Genomic DNA, 16,461 nt, shown 5'->3' on the forward strand with positions numbered 1-16,461 from the left:
TTAAGCATGTGAATACGCTAAGTCTAACTCTAGCTATATCCTGTAGTAAAAAGGGTTAATTCATAACCTTTCTAGAGATAGCAAAAATAACAATATTAATATCAAAACGGTTATAGTAACGGTTATTTCTCTCAGGAAACTTGAACTCTTTGCAGAGATTTCAACACAGCACTTATGGTGCCCATACATGATACAATTTTTTTCATCCACTCTTACCATTTCTATGCCATGCCTAAATTATCCTTTAAGTATATTCACTTAATTTACCCTTATACTACATAGAAATGGTAAGATTGGATGAAAAAAATTGTACCATGTATGGGCACCATCAGATGGACGATTTTTAATCATTTATTAAAAAAACAAACAAAAGTTTGCTTTCTTAAAACAGAAAGAATTTGCAATAATTCAGGTTGGAGTGAGCTTGAGATGTCTCCCAGTGCATCACTGCTGAATATATGCGAAATTAACCATTGTACCCTTAGAAGCTAAACACACCTCCAGAACCACTGGAATGCAATGATGTGTCAGTTTGTTAATTTGTACAGAGCCATAATAATCCAACATGCATACACCATGAGCTTGCTGGTTAGTCTGTACCTCTCGGTGTTACAAGCCCTACTGCATAGAGCCAAATTAATCCATGCCATGTACTGATGAGGATCAAACAATCCGAAACACTATGTATGCATGTTGGATTATTATGGCTCTGTACAAATTAACAAGCTGACACATCATTGCATTCCAGCGATTCTGGAGGTGTGTTTAGCTTCTAAGGGTACAATGGTTAATTTGCATATATTCAGCAGTGATGCACTGGGAGACATCTCAAGCTCACTCTAACCTGAATTATCGCAAATTCTTTCTGTTTTAAGAAAGCAAACGTTTGTTTTTCTTAACATCTTAGTAAGGGGGCTTTTAGGACCATTGTAGTCCCTTACACACTCCAATGAGTTCTGGGTCACCATGAGCTTGCTGGTTAGTCTGTACCTTATTTAAAAAATAATGCAGAACTAAATATAGCAATTGAAACAAATTGATACAGTAAAAATAATAAGGGTTAAACGTGAAAATAACTAAATTATAATGTCAAGAGCAGTCTTTGAGGTTACCATGTCCTTTGCGATAATAAATCGAAACAAAAGATATACTAGTCCTATTATGGAAAGTTCTGTGGATCGAAGTCCATGGATAAAATACCCAATCCTAGATGTTGTATGGATGGCTGGGCTCTCTCTCTCCTGTGTGTCCAGCCATTTTAACCCTTTCTCCGCTGGAGGGTGGGGCAATAACAGGAGAGGATTCCCCCACCCTCAGCAATCTGACCTCAGGCTGAAGTCCGGCCACTATTGTCTTAGGGACCGAATTGGGTATTTTATCAAATTATATCCTAACTCAGGCCTGGTGCACACCAAAAACCACTAGCAGATCCGCAAAACGCTAGCGGTTTTTGAAACGCTTTTTCTTATTTTTATGAAGCGTTTCAGCTAGCGTTTTGCGTTTTTGGGTAGCGTTTTTGGTGTAGTAGATTTCATATATTGTTACAGTAAAGATGTTACTGAACAGCTTTTGTAACAAAAACGCCTGCAAAACAGCTCTGAACTGGCGTTTTTCAGAGCGGTTTGCGTTTTTACTATACTTTACATTGGAGGCAGAAACGCCTCTGAAATCCAAAAAATGCCTCAGCCCGGGAGTATGCGTTTCAGCAAAACGCCTCCCGCTCTGGTGTGAATCACCCCATTGAAATACATTACCCTAGCGTATCCACAGCCGCAAGCGGCTGTAAAAACGCAAGAAAACCCGCTCGGTGTGCACCAGCCCTCAGTGGATATACAGTATGACATATGATATAGAGCAGCGCTGTACCGAGTATATTGTCTTGTCACTAACTGTCCCTCAGACAGTAGTCCCTACATTTTACATTCCGTCATCATGCTCTGAACCAATCGATATCAAACTCGCTTGGGGTGACACCTTCTCTGTCTAGGGAATCGATATCTCAGGCTGTGAGGCAGCTATTCGATCGATTAATTTCTCAGAAGGTATACTGCGGTTGACGCATGACACACTGTGAATTGCGGACCAGTGGGCCCCAGCGGTTCCACAATATACATCAAATTATGGAATCATTTGGAATTATATATCAAAGTTTAAAGAAAACCTGTAACTAAAAAAAGTTCCACCGTACCACCGTCCTCCTGTGTATCACGGTGGTCTCGCTGTGCCCCTCCAAACAGCGGGGATGTTAATATTTACCTTCCCGACTCCAGCGCAGGCACAGTATCGGCTCTCCGCTCGGAGATAGGTGGAAATAGCCGATCGCTGTCCGTCCACTCTACTGCGCAGGCGCAAGTCTCCTGCGCCTGCGTAGTAGAGCGGACTCGACAGAGATCGTCTCTTTCCGTGCTGAGAGCCGCAACAGCTCCCCTGTTGGAGCCAGGGAAATAAATATATCAAGCCTTGTCAGGCTTGTCGAGTCAGGATTCTGGGACGCTTCGGGGGAGCCTGCACTGGATTGCCTGCAGCTACAGGGATGGGGGGGGGAGCCTCATTGGGACCCTGAGGCTTCCCCCTCCCGAGATAAGTACCTCCCAGGGGACTTTTTTTTATAATACAGAGTCTCTTTAAGTAAGGGTCACTCACTGCTTCTAGTGTACAGGCCTGTCGAATGTCTCTGACTTTTTGTTATAGCTTTATGACTGGGTGATGGTCTGCTTAGCATTAAGAACTATGGCCTCGATTCATAAAAGGCTGTGTGATAAAATATACTGGTCGTTAAAATACCGCATTCGGTATTTTAGACTTTTGTGTGCTATTTCATTAAGATTTTCATAGGTGCCTTTGAAGTGGCTTTAATTACCGAAGCCCATTGAGCGGTAACAGCAGAAATGTGGAGCTGTCTGTAGAGATGGCCCGAAAGGTTTGCCGGCGAACAGTTCCCGGCGAACTTCGGTGGTTCGCGCTCGCCAGCGAATGCAAACTTTTCTGGAAGTTCGGTTCGCCCCCATAATGCACCATTAGGGTCAACTTTGACCCTCTACATCACAGTCAGCAGGCACATTGTAGCCAATCAGGCAACACTCCCTGCTGGAGCCACTCCCCCACTTATAAAAGGCAGGCATCGCCAGCCATTTTACTCACTTGTGTGCCTGCAGTAAATAGAAAAGGGACAGCTGCTGCTGAAGACTCTCATAGGGAAAGATTAGTTAGGCTCTTGTAGGCTTGTTAGCTTGCTCCTTGCTGATTCTTATTGTTCTTGTGATCTATTTTTTTTTCTGTGTGTCCCACTGACACTTGTGTTGCATAGACAGTCTTGATAATTCATACTGTGTGTGTGCTACTGCCAGGCCCAGCACATTCAGTGACTACCTGTGTGTGTGACAGGTGCACATTGTAATACCCAGTACTGCATATACCTACCTACCTGTTGTTCACAGTCCACCCACCTACCTACGTGAGCTGAGCGCACGCAGTGTCACTGTGCCTGTCCGCTACCTGTCTGTGTGTGACAGGTGCACATTGTAATATCCATCACTGCATATACCTACCTGCTGTTGTTCACTTCAGTGCACCCACCTACCTACGTGAGCGCACGCAGTGTCACTGTGCCTGTCCGGTACTTGTCTGTGTGTCCAGCACAGCCGTCACTACACAAACAGCTGTTTGCAGTCACTGCATACCTTTCACTTCATCTTTGACTGCACATTGTATTATACCTGGCAGTCAGTGTATACCTTTCACTTGAATGGATGGCAAACTTGCTCTCCATAACAGATTCTCATTACAGGTAGTACAGTCTATTAGTGTCATCTACAGCAGGGCCTCGAAAGTCCTCCTTTTGGTCACTACCTTGCGATGTGCATGCCATGCCTGCTGCCTTCCTTGGATGTGTGGTAGCCGTTTCTGCTCCTTTGCCCACAGCGTGCCTGCTGCCTTCCTTGGATGTGTGGTGGTGGTAGTCGTTTCTTAGGCTCCCACTCCGGACCGGAATCGAACCAGGATTCCCTGGCCATTACCCCGGACATTATTCTCGTTGCAGGTACTGAACAGCAAGCAGAACAAGTATTTAAAAAAATAGATGTAAGCTTTAACAATGGTAGAGAAAGAACCTGTAATGATCTGTAACAGCTCTTAACAGCACGATAGTCAGTACTTTATTCAGAGTGTGAACACGTGTGTTTTTAGTGCACAGTAACACAGGAGTACTCCTATGTAATAGCCCTTGGCTGTAGGGACTATCACTAGGTAGAGTGGTTCTACAGGCAATATCGGTAACAGATCGGTCAGGAGTCTGTACAGAGTCGTCAGGCAAAGGCGTAGTGAGAAACAGGCAAAGGTCGGCAACAGGTCAGATGAGCGAAGGTACAAAATCAGGAGGCAATATCAGAGTCGAGGTCGGGCCGGGGTCGGCAACAATCAGATAGGCAGAGTACAGAATCAAGAGGCAGAGGGCGGAGTCAAGAGTAACAGGCAAAAAGTCATACACAGATAATCAATACAATAATATTACTTTTACAACTATCAATAATATTCCTAGCTATGTGTGAATCCCCGGGGTCCTGCCGGATCAAACACACTGGGAACTGACTAAGGTCTGAGAACTTAACCGCAAAGTATCAGCAACAGCAGACAATGAGCTACTGACAGCTCGGGTCTTAAATACAGACAGGTAACCCCGCAGTACCGTCCAGCGCACTTCAGCCAATCAGGAGCGGTGATCGGTCCTGCCAGGTCAGCTGACCGGCTGGTCAGCTGACCCGCCTCCTCAAAGCATAAAGGTCCTGTCTCCTGGCGTGCACGTGCGCTGCTCTACTGAGATGTAACCTGGAGAGACCTGTCCTGCCTGACGGAAATGACTGAGAAGACGCGTCGAGAACCGCGGTCGCGTCAGACGCGGAAGCGGCGGCCTCACTGCTCCCTTCTGGGGAGGTAACTACCAAACTCCTAACATTACCCCCCCTCGAGGCGTAGCGTCCGGACACGCCCCAGAAACACTCTGAGGATGTGAAGAGTGAAACTGTTTTTTTTAACTCTTCTGCATGCAGATGATGATCTGGGACCCATGACCTCTCCTCAAGACCATACCCTCTCCAATGGACCAGATACTGCAAAGAATTCAGCACCCTGCAAGAGTCCAGAATCTCGTCAACCTCATATTCCGGTTCTCCAACAATAACCACAGGGGGGGGAGGGGGAGAGGAATCAGCATATACCGCAGGTTTAAGCAGAGATACATGAAACTATTTTACCCCTTTCATAGCGGCTAGGAGTGCCACCCTGTAAGCTACATCATTGATTCTTTCAGTAATAGGGTAAGGACCAATGTACTTGGGTCCCAGTTTGGCTGAAGGCTGTCTCAGGGCGATGTGCCGTGTTGAGACCCACACCATGTCACCAGGATTAAAACTCCACTCTGGTGAACGTTTTCGATCAGCCTGTCTTTTTTTGGACACCAAAAGCCTTCTCCAGATTGGTTCTCACTAATGACCAAATTCTCCTACATGAATTCTGCCAGCCTTCCAAAGCAGGAAAAAGAGAGTTAGTTGCTGGTAATGGACAAAATTTGGGTGACTTCCCTGTAACTACTTGAAACGGGGAAAAAACAGAGGAGGCATTCCAAAGATTATTATGAGCAAATTCAGCAAAGGAGAGAAACTTGACCCATTCATGTTGGGACTCGGCCACATAACAACGCAGGAACTGCTCTAATGACTGGTTCATCCTTTTAGACTGATCGTTGGTCTGAGGGTGGTAGCCTGAGGAGAAGGACAGGGTTAGGCCTAGATGTTGGCAGAAAGCTCGCCAAAACTTAGATACGAACTGTACCCCCCTTATCAGAAACTACATTCACTTGTATCCCATGTAAGCTAGTTCCTGAGCTGAGGGGAGCTTCTTCAAAGGCACAAAGTGAACCATTTTACTGAAGCGGTCCACGACCACCCAAATCACTGTGTACCCTTCAGAGGCAGGGAGTTCCCCCACAAAGTCCATGGATATGTGGGTCCATGGCTCAGTGGGCACAGGCAAGGATTGTAATGTTCCTGCAGGTGCCTGTCTCGAGGCTTTGCTGCGAGCACAGACCGTGCAGGAATTTATGAATTCCTTACAGTTGTTTTTCAACGAAGGCCACCATACACTGCGAGACAATAACTTTTCTGTTCTGCTAATACCAGGATGGCCTGCATTCTTATGACTATGAAACATATGTAAAATCTGGAGACGCAACTGCAGAGGAACAAACAGCACCCCATCTGGTTTACCCTCAGTAGCATCAGACTGATAAGACAGCAGAGTGGTTGTCAGATCTTCTAAGGGTTCCGTGGCAGCAATTACTACTTTTTCTGGCAATATATTAACTGGGAGTGAGGGCTGAACTGTCTCAGGTTCAAAACATCGAGATAGAGCATCAGCTTTGATGTTCTTATGACCTGGTTTGTAAGTGATTATGAATCAGAATCGTGAGAAAAAGAGTGCCCATCTGCTCTGTCTTGGGTTGAGCCTCTTTGCTCCTTTAATATATTCCAAATTCTTATGGTCAGTATATACTGTAATCACATGTTCTGCCCTCTCCAGCCAATGTCGCCACTCCTCAAATGCCATCTTTATAGCCAGAAGTTCTCTGTTACCAATGTCATATTTCTTTTCTGCTGGTGAAAACTTGCGAGAAAAGAACGCACACGGATGTAACCGTCCCTGCGAACCAGAATACTGAGACAGTACAGCCCCCACTCCAACTTCGGAGGCATCTACTTCTACAATAAAGGGATCGGTCACATCCACATGGTGTAAGATGGGAGCAGCACAAAATAGTGTCTTAAGTTGCATGAACGCTTTACAGGCTTCTTCTGACCAATTGTAGGTATCCGCTCCTTTTTTGGTCAGGTAGGTGAGAGGAGAAACCACAGAGGAGAAGCCCTTGATAAACTTTCTATAATAGTTAGCGAACCCTAGAAACCCTAGAAAACGCTGCAGAGCCTTCAACCCCACGGGTTGTGGCCAGTCCAGAACGGCAGTGACCTTTTTAGGCTCCATTGAGAGACCATTAACAGAGATAATGTATCCCTGGAATGCAACTTCTGACACTTCAAATAAACATTTTTCAAGTTTAGCGTAGAGACAATTCTGTCTAAGTCTCTCCAGAACATACAGTGGCTTGCAAAAGTATTCGGCCCCCTTGAAGTTTTCCACATTTTGTCACTTTACTGCCACAAACATGTATCCATTTTATTGGAATTTCACATGAAACACCAATACAAAGTGGTGTACACGTGAGAAGTGGAACGAAAATCATACACGATTCCAAACATTTTTTACAAATAAATAACTGCAAAGTGGGGTGTGCGTAATTATTCAGCCCCCTGAGTCAATACTTTGTAGAACCACCTTTTGCTGCAATTACAGCTGCCAGTCTTTTAGGGTATGTCTCTACCAGCTTTGCACATCTAGAGGTTGAAATCCTTGCCCATTCTTCTTTGCAAAACAGCTCCAGCTCAGTCAGATTAGATGGACAGCATTTGCGAACAGCAGTTTTCAGATCTTGCCGCAGATTTTCGATTGGGTTTAGATCTGGACTTTGACTGGGCCATTCTAATACATGGATATGTTTTGTTTTAAACCATTCCATTGTTGCCCTCGCTTTAAGTTTAGGGTCGTTGTCCTGCTAGGAGGTGAACCTCCGCCCCAGTCTCAAGTCTTTTGCAGACTCCAAGAGGTTTTCTTCCAAGATTGTATTTGGCTCCATCCATCTTCCCATCAACTCTGACCAGCTTCACTGTCCCTGCTGAAGAGAAGCACCCGCAGAACATAATACTGCCACCACTATATTTGACAGTGGGGATGGTGTGTTCAGAGTGATGTGCAGTGTTAGTTTTTCGCCACACATAGCATTTTGCATTTTGGCCAAAAAGTTCAGATTTGGTCTCATCTGACCAGAGTACCTTCTTCCACACGTTTGCTGTGTCCCCCACATGGCTTATGGCAAACTGCAAACAGGACTTCTTATGCTTTTCTGTTAACAATGGCTTTCTACTTGCCACTCTTCCATAAAGGCCAACTGTGTGCAGTGCACAACTAACAGTTGTCCTATGGACAGATTTCCCCACCTGAGCTGTAGATCTCTGCAGTTCATCCAGAGTCACCATGGGCCTCTTGACTGCATTTCTGATCAGCGCTCTCCTTGTTTGGCCTGTGAGTTTAGGTGCACGGCCTTGCCTTGGTAGGCTTACAGTTGTGCCATACTCCTTCCATTTCTGAATGATCGTTTGAACAGTGCTCCGTGAGATGTTCAAGGCTTTGGAAATCTTTTTGTAGCATAAGCCTGCTTTAAATTTCTCAATAACTTTATTCCTGACCTGTCTGGTGTGTTCTTTGGACTTCATGGTGTTGTTGCTCCCAATATTCTCTTAGACAACCTCTGAGGCCATCACAGAGCAGCTGTATTTGTACTGACATTAGATTACACACAGGTGCACTCTATTTAGTCATTAGCACTCATCAGGCAATGTCTATAGGCAACTGACTGCACTCAGATGAAAGGGGGCCGAATAATTATGCACACCCCACTTTGCAGTTATTTATTTGTAAAAAAATGTTTGGAATCATGTATGATTCTCGTTCCACTTCTCACATGTACACCACTTTGTATTGGTCTTTCATGTGAAATTTCAATAAAATTGATTCATGTTTGTGGCAGTAATGTTACAAAATGTGGAAAACTTCAAGGGGGCCAAATACTTTTGCAAGCCACTGTATTTTACGTGCTCCCTGTGTTCCCTGAGGCTCTTAGAGAAGATCAGTATATCGTCTAAATATACGACAACAAAACGACCCAGAACATCTCTAAAGATTTCATTTACAAATTCTTGAAAAACTGCAGGGGCGTTACACAACCCGAAGGGCATCACCAAGTATTCATAATGCCCATCGGGTGTGTTGAAGGCAGTTTTCCATTCGTCCCCTTGTCTAATTCTAATCAAGTTGTATGCCCCTCTCAGGTCCAGTTTGGAAAATACTTGCGCCCCAGAAACTTGTGCAAACAGATCATCAATCAGTGGCAAGGGGTAGCGGTTAGGGATAGTTATCTTGTTCAAAGCTCTATAGTCAATACATGGATGTAGTCCACCATCTTTTTTTTGAACAAAGAAGAACCCCACCCCTGCTGGAGACTTGGATGGACGGATAAAACCTTTCTCAAGGTTCTCTTTAATGTATTCTTTCATGGCTACCTATTCTGGACCTGAGAGGTTGTACAAGTGTCCCCAGGGGGCATGGTACCCGGTCTTAAGTCAATGGGACAATCAAACTCTCGATGAGGAGGGAGTTTATCAGCAGCTCTGGGACAAAAAACATCTGAATAGGTTACATATGGAGGAGGGACAAATTCTACCTGAACCTCAGTGGAACACAGGGTAACTTTCTCAAGACAAGTACTTTGACAAGCGGGAGACCAAGACAACAAGTGCCCGGTGTTCCAGTCTATCTGAGGTGAGTGCTGACGTAACCACGGGACGGGAGCCCCAAGACAATCATAGAGGTAGACATTTTCAAAACATAAAATGACAATTCCTCTCTATGCAATACTCCAATACGACAGGTGAGGAGAGGAGTTTGCGAGAGTGGCTGCTTATTCTGTAACGGGGAATCATCGATTGCCGTAACATAGATCTGTCTCTTAATGGGAAGAATGGGAATTTCCCACTTAGAGGCCAGGTCAAAATCAATAAAATTAGCTGCAGAACCAGAGTCTATGAAGGCCTGAGCAGAAAAAACTTGATTCTTCCATGAAATAGAACATGGCAACAGAATTTTAGAAATTTTAGGAGGAAGAACAGGTTTGCCTAGGGTAGTACCTCCAACTACACCTAGGCGGAGAAGTTTTCCGCCTTCTTACTGCAATTCTGCACAAAATGACCTTTTTCCCCACAATATAAACAGAGACCCTCTCTCCTTCTTTTGGTCTTTTCAGCTTCCAACAATTTCGAATGGCCAATCTGCATGAGCTCGTCCGAAGTAGTTGTGACCGAAGGAAAGGCAGAAACTGTTCTGGGAATAGTACGAGACCTGCCCTGTTTATGGTAACGTACCCTGCGGTCTATCTTGACTGTCAGGAAAATGGCCTCATCAAGTGTTTTGGGTTAGGGGTGACTGAGCATGATGTCAGAAACTGACTCAGATAGCCCCGAGAGAAAACAATCGAGTAGGGCATAATGTTCCCATCTGGAAGAAACTGCCCACTTCCTAAATTCTGAGGCATAATCCTCTACCGTGCCATGCCCCTGTCAGAGTCTTTTTAACTTTCTTTCTGCTGTGGCAGACACATCAGGATCATCATAAATGACCGCCATTGCCTTAAAGAAAGCTTCGACTGACCCTAGGGCCTCATGATCAACAGGGAGGTTGTAAGCCCAGGTTTGCGAGTCCCCATTTAAGAGAGTCTTAATGAGTTTTACCCGCTGTAACTCAGAACCTGACGAAATGGGCCTCATTTCAAAGTAAGATAAACGTCGATTTCTAAAATTATGAAAATCTGACTTGTGACCAGAACATTTTTCAGGGAGTGCCATCTTGGGCTCACGGACAAGTGAGGGAGGCAATGATGATACAACTCTCAGAGGCCTATTTACAGTCTCAGACAAGAGATTTATCTGAAAATGGAGCAAGTAAGCAGGAGAGACCGGCACTGCAAAAAGCTGTGTTTATTCTTTATTACATGCAAGCAAAGATGTGCATATGAGCAACACAAGCAAAGCTATCTTGCACATTAAAAGCATGCAGTTGGATGTGAGGTACCTGGCGGTGCGGTGGGTGCTGGGTGGTCAAGCCTTTTTTTTTTTTCTTCGCATTTGTTCAGAGATTTATCTGAGCCTGCTGAGATGCCACTGTGGCAGTTAACTGTTCGACAGCTGCAGTTAACGCCTGGACCTGTGCCTCCATGATCTTTTGGTCTGCTGTTATGTAATGATCTGTAACAGCTCTTAACAGCACGATAGTCAGTACTTTATTCAGAGTGTGATCACACGTGTTTTTAGTGCACAGTAACACAGGAGTACTCCTATGTGATAGCCCTTGGCTGTAGGGACTATCACTAGGTAGAGTGGTCGTACAGGCAATATTGGTAACAGATCGGTCAGGAGGCAGTACAGAGTCATCAGGCAAAGGCGTAGTGAGAAACAGGCAAAAGTCGGTAACAGGTCAGATGAGTGAAGGTACAAAATCAGGAGGCAATATCAGAGTCGAGGTCGGGCCGGGGTCTGCAACAATCAGATAGGCAGAGTACAGAATCAAGAGGCAGAGGGCGGAGTCAAGAGTAACAGGCAAAGAGTCATACACAGATAATCAATACAATAATGAATATTACTTTTACAACTATCAATAATATTCCTAGCTATGTGTGAATCCCCGGGGTCCTGCCGGATCAAACACACTGGGAACTGACTAAGGTCTGAGAACTTAACCGCAAAGTATCAGCAACAGCAGACAATGAGCTACTGACAGCTCGGGTCTTAAATACAGACAGGTGACCCGGCAGTACCGCCCAGCGCACTTCAGCCAATCAGGAGCGGTGATCGGTCCTGCCATGTCAGCCGACCGGCTGGTCAGCTGACCCGCCTCCTCAAAGCATGAAGGTCCTGTCTCCTGGCGCGCACGTGCGCTGCTCTACTGAGATGTAACCTGGAGAGACCTGTCCTGCCTGACGGAAATGACTGAGAAGACGCGGCGAGATCCGCAGTCGCGTCAGATGCAGAAGCAGTGGCCTCACCGCTCCCTTCTGCGGAGGTAACTACCAAACTCCTAACAGAACCATTGAAAGTTGATAAGGCAGTCAGACATTAACTGACATCACTGAGTGAGAAAGAGCAATCTCGCCATGGTGCGCACCAGTCCAGCACGGCCGTCACTACGCAAACAGCTGTTTGCGGTGCGTTACACAGTGAGTTTGGTGTGTCAGTGTGAAGCAGTACACATACAGTCAGGAGGAGACGGCAGCTCCACAGACGAATAAAGCAAACAGGTGCATGCAACAAGAGATATCCTCACCTCCAAATACAAACGAAGTCCAAGGGTTGCAGCACACAGTCTCGTTTATTGAGCAGCTTAAAGAGTCACAGCAATACAGCAGATGTTTCGGTCGACACTGACCTTTATCAATGCAATGAAATCATATCACATTGCCATTTAAATACCTGCCCTGACAGGAAGTGACATCATGCAATTCAAGGTAACCAACTTTAACAGGAAGTAAACATAAATAAAATAGTAAATGATATAGATTGTGCAATTGCACACTTATCTGTCAATAGCACATAATCCAGATGATGAGACATCCCATCAAAATATTATTGTACCCAGTGGCAGGTGACATTGAAAAAAAACTGCCAGAGAAGAAAGTGACTGAAGGTCCACGTGATCAGGCCCTAATGTATATAATAGTGAACATTTCCTCGGGCATTCAGAGCTACCCCAGTGACTATGCACTGGTTTGACGGCCTTTGAAATTAATATACATATATATGTTGTCTGCTGTTGTGTCTGTTGTCACTACATGAACCAGGGCTGTTTCTAGCCTTTTTGTCACTCCAGGCAAGAAATTCCCCCCCCCCCCCCACACACACACACGCACGCACGCACGCACACACACACACACACACACTCTCTCTCTCTCTCTCTCTCTCTCACTCTCTCTCTATAATATAAAATCGCACACACTATAGGACATTTTGCATATGATACAAACCAGAAGCCATCAGAAAAGGATTATTATTAAATGGGGCTCTGGGCAAGATAACACTTATTGCCCTCCATTGATTGTCACCTGGCTAGTTACATTTGTTGGGAGCTTCCATCCACCAGGTTCCTAGATTCCCTCCAGGCCCTAGGCAGCTAAATAGATTTGCCTTATGGCTGATCCAGCTCTGTTTGCCATACAGCACATGCTGCCACTATGAACCTCAATTAAAGAGTAACTGTCAGGCTGCAAAAGCTAATTTAAACCTCTATTCTCCTGTGTTAAACAGTTTAGAAGGAAGCCAAAAAGGCAATACTGAAGTTAAAAATCTCTCTTACTTTGATGTTTGCTGAACAGCAAGGCTCTTTATTCCCAAGCTCCCAAGGAGGCTGGCAGGCCGCATAACAGATAGTGCAAATCATTCTGGGGCTGCTTCTTCTCCCCACTGCACTCCCTTGGTCCTCCCCTTCATTTCCCTATCCCGCCCTAAAGCTGCTTTCACAGTGAGAAGTTACAGGCTCATGTTACATAAGCTTGTAACGCAGCCCAACTCACAGCACTGAAAAATCAATGTGCTGTTCACAGGGCACATGTTCTGTTAGAGTATACTGCAGGAGTCCGCTATTGTTCCTAGCCACATGGCTAATTAATATTCACTGCACAGTAGTGTTGTCCGGATCATGAACCATTAGGATCTTTGATCCTGGTCTTTTTTGTGAGTCGAATCATCAGGAAGCAAGGTAAGGGAGGATATTACATCACAATTGACTTCATACAAGACAGACAAACATGGAACCTGTCAGGAGCATCATTCTCTGCAAATACTATATAAAAATTCTGTGAAATGCAAACGTGGACAGTGAAATGCATATGTAATGTAAGCAGGGGTCGAGTGGGGCGTGGACGCGCGTGGACGGCGTCCACTTACTATTTCCCGAGGGTGGACGCCATCCACGCTGGCATGTGTGGAGGGAGCAGCGCAGTGGAAGGAGAGCTGTGAGCAGCGGTGGAGAAGGGGGCCATCTCCCCCCCTTCTCTCACCTCGGGGCTCTCCTTCCCTCGCTCTCCCCTCCACAAGTAATGTGCGGGCAGCCAGCAGCGGGCGGGACTTACCTCTCCTCGTTCCGGCGCCAGATCTGCGTGCCACTGCTCTGGTCTGAACCAGACCAGACTTGCGGCATGCAGATCCGGTGTTCCGACGACGAGGAGAGGTAAGTCCTGCCCGCTGCCGGCTGCCCGCACATTACTTGTGGAGGGGAGAGCGAGGGAAGGAGAGCCCCGAGGTGAGAGAAGGGGGGGAGATGGCTACATATACTGGGCACATATCCCCCTGACTACATATACTGGGGACATATACCCCCTGACTACATATACTGGGCACATATACCCCCTGGCTACATATACTGGGCACATATACCCCCTGACTACATATACTGGGTACATATACCCCTGGCTACATATACTGGGCACATATACCCCTGACTACATATATACTGGGCACATATACCCCCTGACTACATATACTGGGCACATATACCCCTGACTACATATACTGGGGACATATACCCCCTGGCTACATATACTGGGCACGTATACCCCTGCCTACATATACTGTGCACATATACCCCTGTCTACATATACTGGGGACATATACCCCTGGCTACATATACTGGGACATATACCCCTGACTACATATACTGGGCACGTATACCCCTGGCTACATATACGGGGGACATATACCCCTGGCTACATATACTAGGCACATATACCTCTGGCTACATATACTAGGCACATATACCTCTGGCTACATATACTGGGGACTACTAAACTCATGGCTACTTATACTGGGGACACCTATAGACCTGGCTACTTATACTGGGGACACCTATAGACCTGGCTACCTATGCTGGGGGTACCTATTTTGGGGGAACTGCTGTCAGATTATCTGCATTTTTGTGGAACCGCTGTTATGTATTTTGGGGAACTGGCTGCCAGATTATGTGTATGTTATGGGAACGGCTGCTGCCAGATTATGCGTATTTTGGGGAAATGCTGCCAGATTGTGTATGTTTGGGGGACCACTGCTGCCAGATTATATGTATTTTGGGTGTTCCGCTGCCAGGTTTCGCATATTTTGGGGAACTGCTTCCAAATTGTGTATGTTGGGGGAACTGCTGCTGCCACATTATCTATTTTGGGGGAACCACTGCCATATTATCTGTATTTTGGAGGAACTTCTACCAGATTATGTGTCTTTTTGGTGAAATACTGTCAGATTACATCTATTTTGGGGGGATACACTACGACAGAGCTCAAACTTCCCCGGCAGACCTTTTCCTTTTACATCACTGCTAAGGTCATGTATATTTGGCCCCACCCATGACCACGCCCACAGTATGTTTGACCACGCCCATTTTTGGCATGGGTTTTCTAGGTGAGTCCACTCACTTCTTTTCCCAGGACTAGACCCCTGAATGTAAGTACAGCCAATATTTAGCTACTGATATATGTGTTTTTTTTCTCCGAGACCCTATACCTAACAGCTCCTCTTTAAAAACAGCACCCACGTTACAAGTTCCGACATCATGTCCTCACAGAACAAATTAATATAAGCACAGTGTGTTGACAGTGTAAGTGAGACAAGATAAGAGAAGTAGAATGGAGGGAGGAAAGGTAGTAGAGGGTCAGAATTGATGACATGGATGAGCAGATAGATTTGAGCGGAATAGAGGCATAATGGATAGCAATACTGTATTATAGTGCTTTGTCCTGGGTTTGAAGATTGGCCAGGGCAACCTGCCCAAACCTGCATGGAGTTTCTATCTTACCCCAGATTTCAGACACTTCATATTCTCCTACATCCCAAAAACAAACATACTAATAAGTCAACTGGTTTGCCCCAAAACAATCCTATAGTGAAAATATTAGACTATAACTATGGTAGGGATTAGATTGTGAGCTCCTCTGAGGACAGTCAGTGACATAACTATGTGATCTGTAAAGTGCTGCAGAAGATGTCAGTGCTATATACATAATAATAATAATAATAATATAGTACAGGGGTCAGGAACCTTTTCGGTTGAGAGAGCCATAAATGCCACATATTTTAAAATGTAATTCCGTGAGAGCTGTACAATATGTTTCAAATTAGGACTGTGCGCATGCGCAGCAGAGGGCTCATGTCTCTGTTGCTATGGTGATGTGTATACAGTTGATCCAGAGGCAGGGGAAGTATCAGATACGTCTTCTCTTGGGTTTCAGCAGCAACATCAGCAATTTTCCAGAGAGCCAGAAAGGAGAAATACCGACTAACAGCTTGTACAATTAGCTAGCTGACTTGGGGGTTGATTCACTTTGTAGGACGAGATCCCTGCACTCAGGATTGCTCTCCAAATTTGCAAATTTCTAATTTACCCGTGATCACGGGTAGTTTTTTATGAATCCAGAAGTCGAATTTGAAGATGGATACCGATCATGAATTCGAATTTACCCGAATAGTGCCTCTCGAATTCGGCCGGGATCATGGGGGTTAAACCCGTGATCAATGAATTTGGATTTGGCTACCGTCGCTGAAAACCCGCTGACTTTAAGGGTTAATAGCAAAGCCCCCTTAAATGCCAGAATCACCAAATTTGCAGGTTATGTTAAGAAGAAATGTGGGAGCAAGGGGAATTTTTTTTTCCAAAAAGACCTTATACTTTTTGAGAAAAACGATTTTAAAAGTTCAAAGAAAAAAA

Source organism: Hyperolius riggenbachi, chromosome 11, assembly GCF_040937935.1.
Source record: "Hyperolius riggenbachi isolate aHypRig1 chromosome 11, aHypRig1.pri, whole genome shotgun sequence".
Classification (NCBI taxonomy): Eukaryota; Metazoa; Chordata; class Amphibia; order Anura; family Hyperoliidae; genus Hyperolius; species Hyperolius riggenbachi.